Below are 11,603 nucleotides of genomic sequence, written 5' to 3'. Positions count from 1 at the left end.
ATACCGAAGTTGTCTACGTGGATCTTCTCGATCCTTCTTTACTCAGCATGCGTTTCATCACTTCAACGGCGACGTTTTGGAGATACGCGGGCTGAGTGGTCTTTGGCTCGTTTGACTTGGGCCTTGATTTCCATATAGGGCTTGAGCCTTATGATCTTTATGTCTTATGATAAATTATAAACTCAACATTGAACAAACACATTAGTAACACTAAATCAAAGCATTTAAACTTAGTGTGTTGTAGAATATTTACTTTGACTTAATTAATTTTGTCAAATCAAAATCTTGTGGAAAGGTGTTTCAACAAACTCCCCCATTTTGATGTTGGCAAAACTATTCAGCGAGGAACTCAGTATGAGCTCCCCCATGATAGTTGACCTAGTATAATTTAGCAAACTCCCCCGTAAGGGTTGAGCTACTGACTTAGTTTTACTCAAAACATTTAAAGGTTTAAATGAGTAAGTCTAAGGTCAGTTTTCAGATATAGGTCAGCTATATCAACATATTCTATTTACTCAGTATTAAGCGGAAGGTTTAGTCATATAGAGCGCGCTGAGTAATTTGTTGTTCAATGAGTTCTTATCAGAATGTTTTATAAACACATAGGTCAATGTCAAACATGTTATCAGCATATCATTTAGTCAATAAATGTTACAAGTATTAAACATAGCTGATTTAATTGAAGATACATAATGACTCAGTACTTAATAACATATATCATAACTCAGGATTTGAATAAGAGATGCAAATATGATATATAGATAGAAGTCAGTAATTACACAGCAAAATTTTTATAGATAAGGCAAATAGAATTAGATTACAAGTGACTCAGTCTAAAACTGGGCTAGCCTATCTATTTCTTTTTCTTGTGTTGCGATGACTGACTTCGCTCATGCTGAGCTCTAGCTGCATGTTCTTTCTCCCCCGTTTTGTCAACTTCAGGGAGTCTGAAAGCATCAGTTAATACAGCGCGAGTCAGTTCTTGGGATAGCTCCTTAAGCTTCTCAGCGCTTTCATTTACGCCATCAAAAATGGCAACTCCATCAACTGATACCTCATCGGGTACTTTGAGATCAGCAGCACTGAGCATATTTACACTGAACGCTTGAGCTTTGCCTTGCCAGATAAGAGCTTCAGTAAGGCCAGCAAAGATTTGGTGGAAGGTTTTTAAGAGAGCTGTGTCGTAATACTGACGTTGAATGTTGTTATGACGAATGTGGTTGAAAGTTTGTTGTGCGAGAGTCATCATCTCGTTCTGCTTCATTGCGTCAGTATTCATCTCTTGCTTATTCAGATTAAGCAACCTTATAGCCTCACCAATTTGCTCTACTGAGCACTGACTGTACGACACCATTTGCTCGTTGGTCTTAAGTTGCTCAGTATGAAGCTGAGCAAAGAGAATTTTGATTTCAGATGAAGTGGCATAGTCAGTGTTCACAGCTGACAATTTCTGGACTTGTTGATGGAGAGAGTTCAGGTGTTGCACAGTTGTCAGCTGGATCTCAGCCAACTTGGCAATTGAATCCTGCTTAGCTTGCTGTGCTTGGAAGGATATGACGACATTCAGCAGATCCTTGAGTCCCTTAACTTCAGTGAGAAGTTGAGTGACTTGGGAGAGCTGGGTGGTCTCAAGAATTGAAGATCCAGCAGCAGGAGAAGTGGAATGTTGAAGGTCTCTGATTAATGCTTGCACTGATTCAATGATCTTTTTGCCGGACTCAGTGGCATTCAGATGGCTTTGTGAACCTTCAGGGACATCAGTATGACCGGAAGGAGGAGGAGTGAAAGGAGTAACCTGGTCAGTGACTGGAATAGTATGCTTAATCTGCACTTGAGTTGTAGGAATAGTTGATTGATCGGCAGAGAGTTGAGTTGGAGAAGTTGTAATGCGAATACTGTCTGTGCTGACGGCAGAGGTGTGTGGAGTCAGCACCATGCTTGAGGAAATAGCATGAATAGTAGATGGCTCAACCTGACTGGTTGATGTTGCAGAAGCATTGGGGTCGGCATGTTCCTGTTGAGAAGAAACAGAGGCTTGTTTTTCTAATGGCGCCGATGTAGTGGAAGTGGATTGGCGTTTGAAAAACTTAAGTTTGACGGTAGAAGGGTCCTTAGTTGTCTTTGAGACGACAAAGTCAGGAAGAGTTGGTAGGTGCACAGGAGGTTCACTGACTAGCTTCTTACTGGCCTTGACCAACTTTTGCCTTCTACGAGGTGGAGTGACAGTATGATCAGGTTCTCCTGAGTGAGAAGGGGAAGATTCTTGTTGCTCAGTATGAGGCTGGTCAGCTTGCTCTTCAGCTGGATCAATAGTGTGTTGGTCGAGTACTTGCTCAACTCCAGCGGCCAACTCAGTATCGGCATGCTCAACCTCAATCTCACTGGTCGTTTCCTCAGAGTCCTCAGCGTCATCCTGACCGCTGGCTTCTTCTTCTTCTTCTTCGGTACTGTCACCGTTAAGTTCTTCCTCAACTTGAGAGATGAAGTGATCATCTAGTTGTACCTCATGTTCATCATGCTCAGCTTCTGTACTTTGACACTGGGTGAAGTGAGAGTCACCCGGTACAACGAAGTCTGTAGGTATGGCGTTCAGTGGAGTCAGTGTTGAAGACTTCTGCTTCTTCTGAGGTTGCTCCATAGCTTCCTCAGTTCCAGGCTCACCTTGCCTGCTTCTTTTCTTAGCTGACTTACCAGCTGACTTCTGCCTCTTTGCTGGAGACTCAACGTTTTTGGAAGGAGTCTCAGCAGTTTTCCTCTTGCGGGAAGCTGGGGCCTTAGTCCTTCGCCCTTTCTTTGGCTCAGCAGTTTCCTCAGCTTGGCCAGCAGCAGCAGCTTTACCTTTCTTCAAGGGCTGTCCAAACTTTAAGGCTCTCAGCGAGGAAGCTGTGATCTCAGTTCCTCGAGTCTTCTCCTCACCTTCGAGATCAACCTTATGGTCAATGAGGATTCTAGTGATGAGTGATCCAAGCCGCATCGTGCCAGTGCTTCGAAGGAAACCAGCAACAAGAAAGACTGGCATGTTGATGAGGGTGTATGTCAGCATATGCCAGATAAAGCATTGCTCGAAATTGGTTGCTGATGTAGTGCAGTTGATCTTCGGGTAGATGAAATAGGTCAGCAAGTAATGAGCCATCTTCTGGTGCTGACCCATTGATGAAGCTGAGACTTCTCCTGAGTGACCCTCAGGTTTGTAAAAGTTGTGTTTATAGTCAGTTTTATCCTGATCTCTCGATCTTCTCAGCCTTGCTCCTTCAGTTTTTAGCTTGAGAAGATTTCCTATGTAGAGAGGGTTGATGAAGATGGTTTTGTTTTTCACCTCAGTGCACAAGTAGTCAGTGTTGTCATTTGCAACTTTGAGGTTGTGGTAAAACTCCCTCACCAGGTCAGGATAGGTTTCATCCCTAACCGAAAACAGCCCAGTCCATCCATTCTGTGAAATCCACTCGCAGAACGGTTGTTCATTTTGCACGAAGTTTTCAGAGACCCATCTTGAGGGCTCAACTTTCCATTCGCGGATATTGTCAAAAACCTTGGAGTAGGTCCTGACCTTTACGGGTTTTCCCTGACTAGAGGTTTGGCCATCTTGTCCTTTGCTCGGCGTAGGAGGATTTCCAGTAGGTTCATCGGAGCTAGTCTTTTGGTGGCCGGCACCGGAGACGTTGTAGGAAATCTTAGTCATTTTCAAGGATGGGGAAGGTTTAGAAGGATTTTGAGAGAGAAAGAGTTTCTTTGCCTTAGAATTTGATTAAGCGTAAAGAATAAAAAATGGGGAATTATCCATTATTTATAGAAGAAATGAGCGGTGTGGATTTAATCAAATCCATGTGTCAGTTTTGCCTCGGGATTATGTACCGACAAAGATCCTGGCATTTATGACACATACGGCGAATACGTCATCCTAGGGCTATACGCGTGCTATTGCATTCATTCTAACGGATCTAACACTCAGCGTGTAGAATACTAAGCGTTTGATATTCTGAGTGGTCAGCATTGCATAAATGGATGATTTTTAAGTTTAAGTTTAAACTAATTTACTCACTGTGCAAGTTTACTCAGTATTTGATGTTCAGCCAGTTTCGATGAGTTACTCAGCAAACAATCAATCATTCAGCATAGTAATTCACTCAGCATTCATATTCATTTAGCATAGGAATTTACTGAAGAGGATTAAACATACCAATTGCTTCTCTCAGTATGCTGAACTGCTCACGGGCCAGTGGCTTCGTGAAGATATCCGCAAGCTGCTCGTCTGTTGGTACATACGTCAGCTTGATTTCTTTCTTGAGTACATGATCTCTGATGAAGTGATGTCGTATGCTGACATGTTTCATCCTGCTGTGTTGAATTGGGTTCTTTGAGAGGTCAATTGCACTTTTGTTGTCGCATTTGACTTCAATTGTCTTTGTTTGAACACCATAATCTTCAAGCTGTTGCTTAATCCAAAGGACCTGAGCAACACAGCTTCCAGCAGCAATGTACTCAGCTTCAGTTGTGGACAGGGCTACTGACGCCTGCTTCTTGCTGAACCAAGATACAAGACAGCTTCCTAGGAATTGGCATCCTCCAGAGGTGCTTTTTCTTTCCAGCTTGTCTCGTCCATAGTCAGCGTCAGTGTATCCGATGAGTGTAAAGTCATGAGTATTTGGATACCACAGACCTGCATTTACTGAGCTTTGCAAATATCTAAGGATCCTTTTTACAGCTATGTAATGGGATTCCTTAGGGTTAGCTTGATATCTAGCACAATAACATACTGAGAACTGAATGTCCGGTCTACTTGCTGTTAAGTAAAGTAAAGAGCCAATCATACCTCGGTATAACTTGCTGTCTACTGACTTACCATTCTCATCAGCACAAAGGACAGTGTCAGTGCCCATAGGAGTGGATATTGGCTTACAATGTTCTAGTTCATATTTCTTCAATATCTCCTTGGCATATTTAGCTTGACTTATGAATATGCCATTCTTTCCTTGCTTGATTTGAAGTCCGAGGAAGAAGTTAAGTTCTCCCATCATTGACATTTCGAATTCAGTCTGCATTTGTTTGCTAAATTCCTTGCACATAGATTCATTAGTAGCACCGAATATAATATCATCTACATATATTTGTGCCAGCAGGGTATCCTTACCCTTTCTCTTAATGAATAAGGTTGTATCAGCTTGACCCCTGACGTAACCTCTAGTCAGTAAAAAGTTGGTCAGCCTCTCATACCAAGCACGTGGTGCTTGCTTGAGTCCATACAGAGCCTTTTTGAGTTTGTAAACGTGGTTTGGGAACTTAGAATCCTCAAACCCTGGAGGCTGATTTACATAGACCTCCTCGTCTATTACTCCATTAAGAAAGGCACTTTTAACATCCATTTGAAACAGTTTAAAGTTCATGTAAGATGCATATGCACATAAAATCCTAATAGCTTCTAGCCTTGCCACTGGGGCAAAGGTCTCACCGTAGTCTATACCTTCTTGCTAATTTGGCCAGGAGGTCCATGCTTACATGACCAAGTCTCCTGTGCCATAGCCAGGAATTTTCTTCCTTTGTGACTAAGCATACAGTTTTTGAAAACTTCTTTTCGAGGTTTAGCATAAAGACATTGTCTATCCGAGGGGCAGTTAAGATTAACTCATTAGTTTTACCCTCGTATATTTTACATCCAGTAGCATCAAATATAACTTTTCTCCCATTATCACATAGCTGAGCTATGCTGAGTAAGTTATATTTGAGTCCGCTGACTAGGGAGACAGATTCAATAGTAGGGTTACCTCCGACGGTTCCTGAGCCTACTATCTTACCCTTCTTGTTGTCTCCAAAACTTACACTCCCTCCTCGTTTACGTTCGAACGTGATGAATTGAGTTTCATCACCCGTCATATGCCTTGAGCATGCGCTGTCAATATACCACATTTTTGACTTCTCGGTACATCTCAGGCTTACCTCATTAGATTGCTCTTCATTATCTGACTCATCAGATTGGTCATCATGCTCAGAAATGCATGGCTCAGCAAGTTCGTCAGCCATAAAGCATATCTTCGCTGACTCGGTGGCCTCAGTTTCTGTTGATGAAGATTCATCACTGTCACTCCAAGTAGCCACCATTGCCTTCTTCCCACTTTTCTTGTCTTTCCTCGGCGTGGGGCAGTTTGACTTAATATGGCCATCTTGGTGGCACTCAAAGCATGTAATGGGCTTTGAGCTGTCCTTTCTGTATTTGCTGTCGCTTGAGTCAGCCTTATACTTATCAAACTTTTTGTAAGGCTTTTTGGAATATTTTTCGTTCTTCCTGAACAGCCTCTTCATCTTTCTTGTGAACATAGCCATCTCCTCATCATCAGTTGAACTCCCGTCAGTGGAGTCAGCCTTCATGACAAGTGACTTCTGCTTCTTGTCATCAGATTTTTCATTCACCTCAAAGTTCTTCATTGATATCTCATGGGTCAGCAATGAACCGATGAGTTTGTCATATTTGTAGGTGGTTAAATCCTGAGCTTCCTCAACTGCTGTTTTCTTTGCTTGCCAGTCTTTTGGAAGACTCCTGAGTATCTTTTTGACTTGTTCTTCCTCAGTGAAGATTTTCCCAAGTCTCTTGAGCTCATTAATGATGTTGGTGAACCTTGCGTTCATGTCTGAAATGCCCTCATCATTGTTCATCTCGAACAGCTCGTACAGTCTCATCTGCTGATTCACCTTGGATTCTTTTACTTTGTTTGTTCCCTCGTAGGTGACTTCCAGCTTTTTCCAGATCTCTTGTGCCGACTCACAACCTGAGATTTTGTTATATTCTGCAGCATCGAGCGCACAGTGAAGCATATTGATAGCCGAAGCATGGTTTTGAAGCTTCTTAAGATCATCCTCTGTCCATTCAACCTCAGCTTTAACAACTGACTGGTCATCAACAACTTTCACAGGTACAAACGGGCCTTGGACTATAGATAGCCAGGCACTCATGTTTGTAGCTTGAATGAAGTTTTTCATCCTATTCTTCCAAAAAGTATTTGACCCGAAGAATAGGGGAGGCCTGGTAATGGACAGCCCCTCAGGTAATATCTGAGTTGTCTGGTTTCCAGGGAGAAACCGAGTGCTGTTTTCGCCCATGGTATGGATCAACTCAAGGTTGTTAGACCTTTAGTAATGAGCTTTTAGGCTCTGATACCACTTGTTGATCCCTTGTAAGGTTGCAAATATAGTTCCAAGGGGGGGTTAGGAACTATTTTACCTTTTTTAAATAATTTGAGAAAATTTCTTTTCTTTAAGAAAAGTTTATAAAACAGCGGCACTTAACACTCAGCAAGACACTGGCTTAGTCAACTAGTGACTAGGACAGCTTCGTTGCTTAGGTCAGGAAATAGCAATTAGAGTCTATTCCTGAACCTACTCGTTTGTAGCGCACAACTCAGCTTGACCTCTTTTACTTGGTCAGTTTTAGTTTGTTTTAAGCAAGCAATATGAATAAGGAGTTAAGGTTTAGAAATACTTCACTCAGCAGATTTATCCAGGTTCGGCTTCTTCTAAGCCTACGTCCTGTCCCCGGAACACCTCCGAGATTTCAAATCCTCTACTGAGCTCTTTAAAGGTAGAGCCTCAAACCTTTTACAATATCAGCAATTGAGTATGACAAGAGTACCTTCCTCTATACTTCTACTCAATCCTAATCTCTCCGCTGAGTACTTAAAACCGAGTACCCAGCCTCTCCTTTCTACTTCTAGAAATGATAAAGATTTTGTCCTAAACAACAATTGCTAGAACACCTTAGATGATTGAAAAACAACCACTCTAGACTTTTACACAGATATGAAAATGTAGTGTAAGAATTTTGCTTTGCTTTTGATGGAGAACTTTTGTATACGTTTGGTCAGCGTAGCGGCTCTTGCTCAAAGTTCTCTGAAGAATGTGGATTCTGAATGCTCTATTTATAGAGAGCTATGAGAGCTTCTGGTTATTTCGAATTTCGAAATAACCGTTGGAGACAAACGGCTACAGGTCGCTTTCACTGAGTCTGCCAGCAGTTCTCGTTAGCCAATCAGATTCCAGCGTCTTCTGTTCTTCGGTCAGTGAGTCAGTATGTTCCACCATTTTGGGTAATGTCAACCAGACAGCTTGTTGTGTCTTCTGACCTTTACCTAATGAGGAAATACTTTGTCTAGAAGCTGTCTTATGGTCAGTAGCTGTCCTGCATGTTTTGTCGAGACAGCTCAGCAGCTTCATACCGAAGTTGTCTACGTGGATCTTCTCGATCCTTCTTTACTCAGCATGTGTTTCATCACTTCAACGGCGACGTTTTGGAGATACGCGGGCTGAGTGGTCTTTGGCTCGTTTGACTTGGGCCTTGATTTCCATATAGGGCTTGAGCCTTATGATCTTTATGTCTTATGATAAATTATAAACTCAACATTGAACAAACACATTAGTAACACTAAATCAAAGCATTTAAACTTAGTGTGTTGTAGAATATTTACTTTGACTTAATTAATTTTGTCAAATCAAAATCTTGTGGAAAGGTGTTTCAACAGGAATCCCCAGTGGAACGTCCAGTGTGACTTCAGTGGGAAGAAAGGTCACACCACAAAGGTGTGCTGGCATGCTCAGCACTGGGGTGCTGACCAGTCAGTGAGACAACCTAAACAGAAGGTCAGCTGTGACTTCTGTGGAAAAAATGGCCATACTGTCCATGTATGTCGCCATAAAATAAAATATGATGCTTTACCTGTTGCACCTAACAAGCAAGGACCCAAAAAGAATTGGGTACCTAAAAGTAACTAGTTACAATACAGGTAAGCCTGAGATGTGCAGAGAAGTCAAAGATGTGGTATATTGACAGCGCATGCTCGAGGCATATAACTGGTGATGAAACTCAGTTCATCACGTTTGAGCGTAAACGAGGAGGAAGTGTAAGTTTTGGAGACAACAAAAAGGGTAAGATAGTTGGGTCAGGAACCATTGGAGGTAACCCCACTATTGAGTCAGTCTCCCTAGTCAGCGGACTCAAATAAAACTTACTCAGCGTAGCTCAGCTATGTGACAATGGGAGAAAAGTTATATTTGATGCTACTGGATGTAAAATATACGAGGGTGAATCAAATGAGTTAATTTTAACTTCCCCTCGCATAGATAATGTCTTTATGCTAGACTTAGAGAAAAAGTTTTCAAAAACTGTATGCTTAGTATCAAAGGAAGAAAATTCCTGGCTATGGCACAGGAGACTTGGTCATGTAAGCATGGACCTCCTGGCCAAATTAGCAAGAAAGCAATTGGTTGAGGGACTGCCTGAACTTAAATTTGAAAAAGATCAATTATGCCACGCTTGCCAAGTTGGAAAACAAACCAAACAATCTTTTCATAGCAAAAATATTGTCTCAACTAATCGTCCGTTAGAATTACTACACTTGGATCTCTTCGGTCCAGTCCAGCCGCTGAGTCTGGGTGGAAGAAGATTTTCCTTGGTCATTGTAGATGACTTCTCTTGGTACACTTGGGTCATCTTGCTGAGTAGCAAGGATGAGACCTTTGAGACATTTTCAAACTTGGTTAGAAAAATTGAAAATGATAAAGACCTAAAATTGGCTCACATCCGAAGTGATAATGGTGGAGAATTCAAAAACCAAAAGTTTGTTGAATTCTGTGAAGCCAACGGCATTGACCATAATTTTTCTGCTCCTAGAACACCTCAACAAAATGGGGTTGTTGAAAGGAAGAACAGAACTCTGGTTGAAATAGCCAAGACAATGCTGGATGAGCATAGGCTTCCAAAGTATTTTTGGGGAGAGGCTGTTAACACAGCGTGCTATATTCTTAATAGGGCTCTAGTTAGACCTATACTCAAGAAAACCCCCTATGAACTTTGGAAAGGACGAAAGCCCAATGTTGGATACTTTCGTGCCTTTGGCTGTAAATGTTTTATTTTAAATACCAAAGATAGCTTAGCAAAGTTTGATTCAAAAGCTGATGAGGCTATCTTTTTAGGCTACTCAACAAACAGCAAAGCATACAGAGTTTTTAATAAACGAACTCAAATTTTAGAAGAGTCAGTACATGTTGAGTTCGACGAGACTAACCCTGCAGGTAGATACCAGCCACTGACCGAGGATGATCCACACTCAGTAACCGCTGACCAAGAACCAGCTACTGAGTCATTTACTAAAAGGCTGACCAAGAGTAAGAGTGAACCTAAGATTACTTTCACTGACCAATCTACTTCTGCAGAGATTGTTGAAACACAGACAGCACAAGACATAAATCTACCTAAAGAGATAAGGATTCCAAGAGGGCACTCAGAGAGTGCTATCCTTGATTCTGCTGGGAATACCCTGATGACGAGGAATCAACTCAGGAAGTACCTCAGCAATGTAGCCTTCGTCTCAGTACAGGAACCTAAGAACTTCGCTGATGCTGAGGAAGATGAATTCTGGATGAGCGCAATGCAAGAGGAACTCGACCAATTTAGAAGAAACGATGTATGGGAGCTAGTGCCACATCCAAGGAGTCAGAAGACCATTGGAACAAGATGGGTCTTTCGCAACAAAATGGATGAGCAAGGAAATGTAGTCAGAAACAAAGCAAGGCTTGTAGCTCAGGGCTACAGTCAGCAAGAAGGTATTGACTACGGTGAGACCTTTGCCCTAGTGGCAAGGCTAGAAGCTATTAGGATCTTATGTGCATATGCATCTTACATGAACTTCAAATTATTCCAAATGGATGTTAAGAGTGCATTTCTTAATGGAGTTATAAACGAGGAAGTTTATGTTAATCAACCTCCAGGGTTTGAGGATCCAAAATTCCCAAACCACGTTTATAAACTCAAAAAGGCTCTATACGGCCTCAAGCAAGCACCACGTGCTTGGTATGAGAGGCTGATCAGTTTCCTGCTGACTAGAAATTATGTCAGGGGCAAAGCTGATACAACCTTATTCATTAAGAGAAAGGGTAAAGATACCCTGCTGGCTCAAATTTATGTTGATGATATAATATTTGGTGCAACTAACGAATCAATGTGTAAGGAATTTAGCAAACAAATGCAGACTGAGTTTGAAATGTCGATGATGGGAGAACTCAACTTCTTCCTCGGACTTCAAATAAAACAAGGAAAGAATGGCATCTTCATCAGTCAAGCTAAATATGCCAAGGAGATATTAAAGAAATATGACTTGGAAAATTGCAAGCCAATATCCACTCCTATGGGCACTGACACTGTCCTCTGCGCTGATGAGAATGGTAAGTCAGTAGACAGCAAACTGTATCGAGGTATGATAGGCTCTCTACTTTACTTAACAGCCAGTAGACCGGACATTCAGTTCTCAGTATGCTATTGTGCTAGATATCAATCTAACCCTAAGGAATCTCATTACATAGCTGTAAAAAGAATCCTTAGATACTTGCAAAGCTCAGTGAACACAGGTTTATGGTATCCCAACACACATGGCTTTACACTCGTTGGATACACTGACGCTGACTATGGTCGAGACAAGTTAGAACGAAAAAGTACCTCTGGAGGATGTCATTTCTTAGGAAACTGTCTCGTATCTTGGTTCAGCAAGAAGCAGGCGTCAGTAGCCTTGTCTACCACTGAAGCTGAGTACATTGCTGCTGGTCATTGTGTTGCTCAAGTCCTATGG

The sequence above is a fragment of the Euphorbia lathyris genome, chromosome 7 (genome assembly GCF_963576675.1).
Source record: "Euphorbia lathyris chromosome 7, ddEupLath1.1, whole genome shotgun sequence".
NCBI lineage: Eukaryota > Viridiplantae > Streptophyta > Magnoliopsida > Malpighiales > Euphorbiaceae > Euphorbia > Euphorbia lathyris.
The sequence above is the reverse complement of the archived record's forward strand: the minus strand, read 5'-3'. Positions refer to the sequence as shown.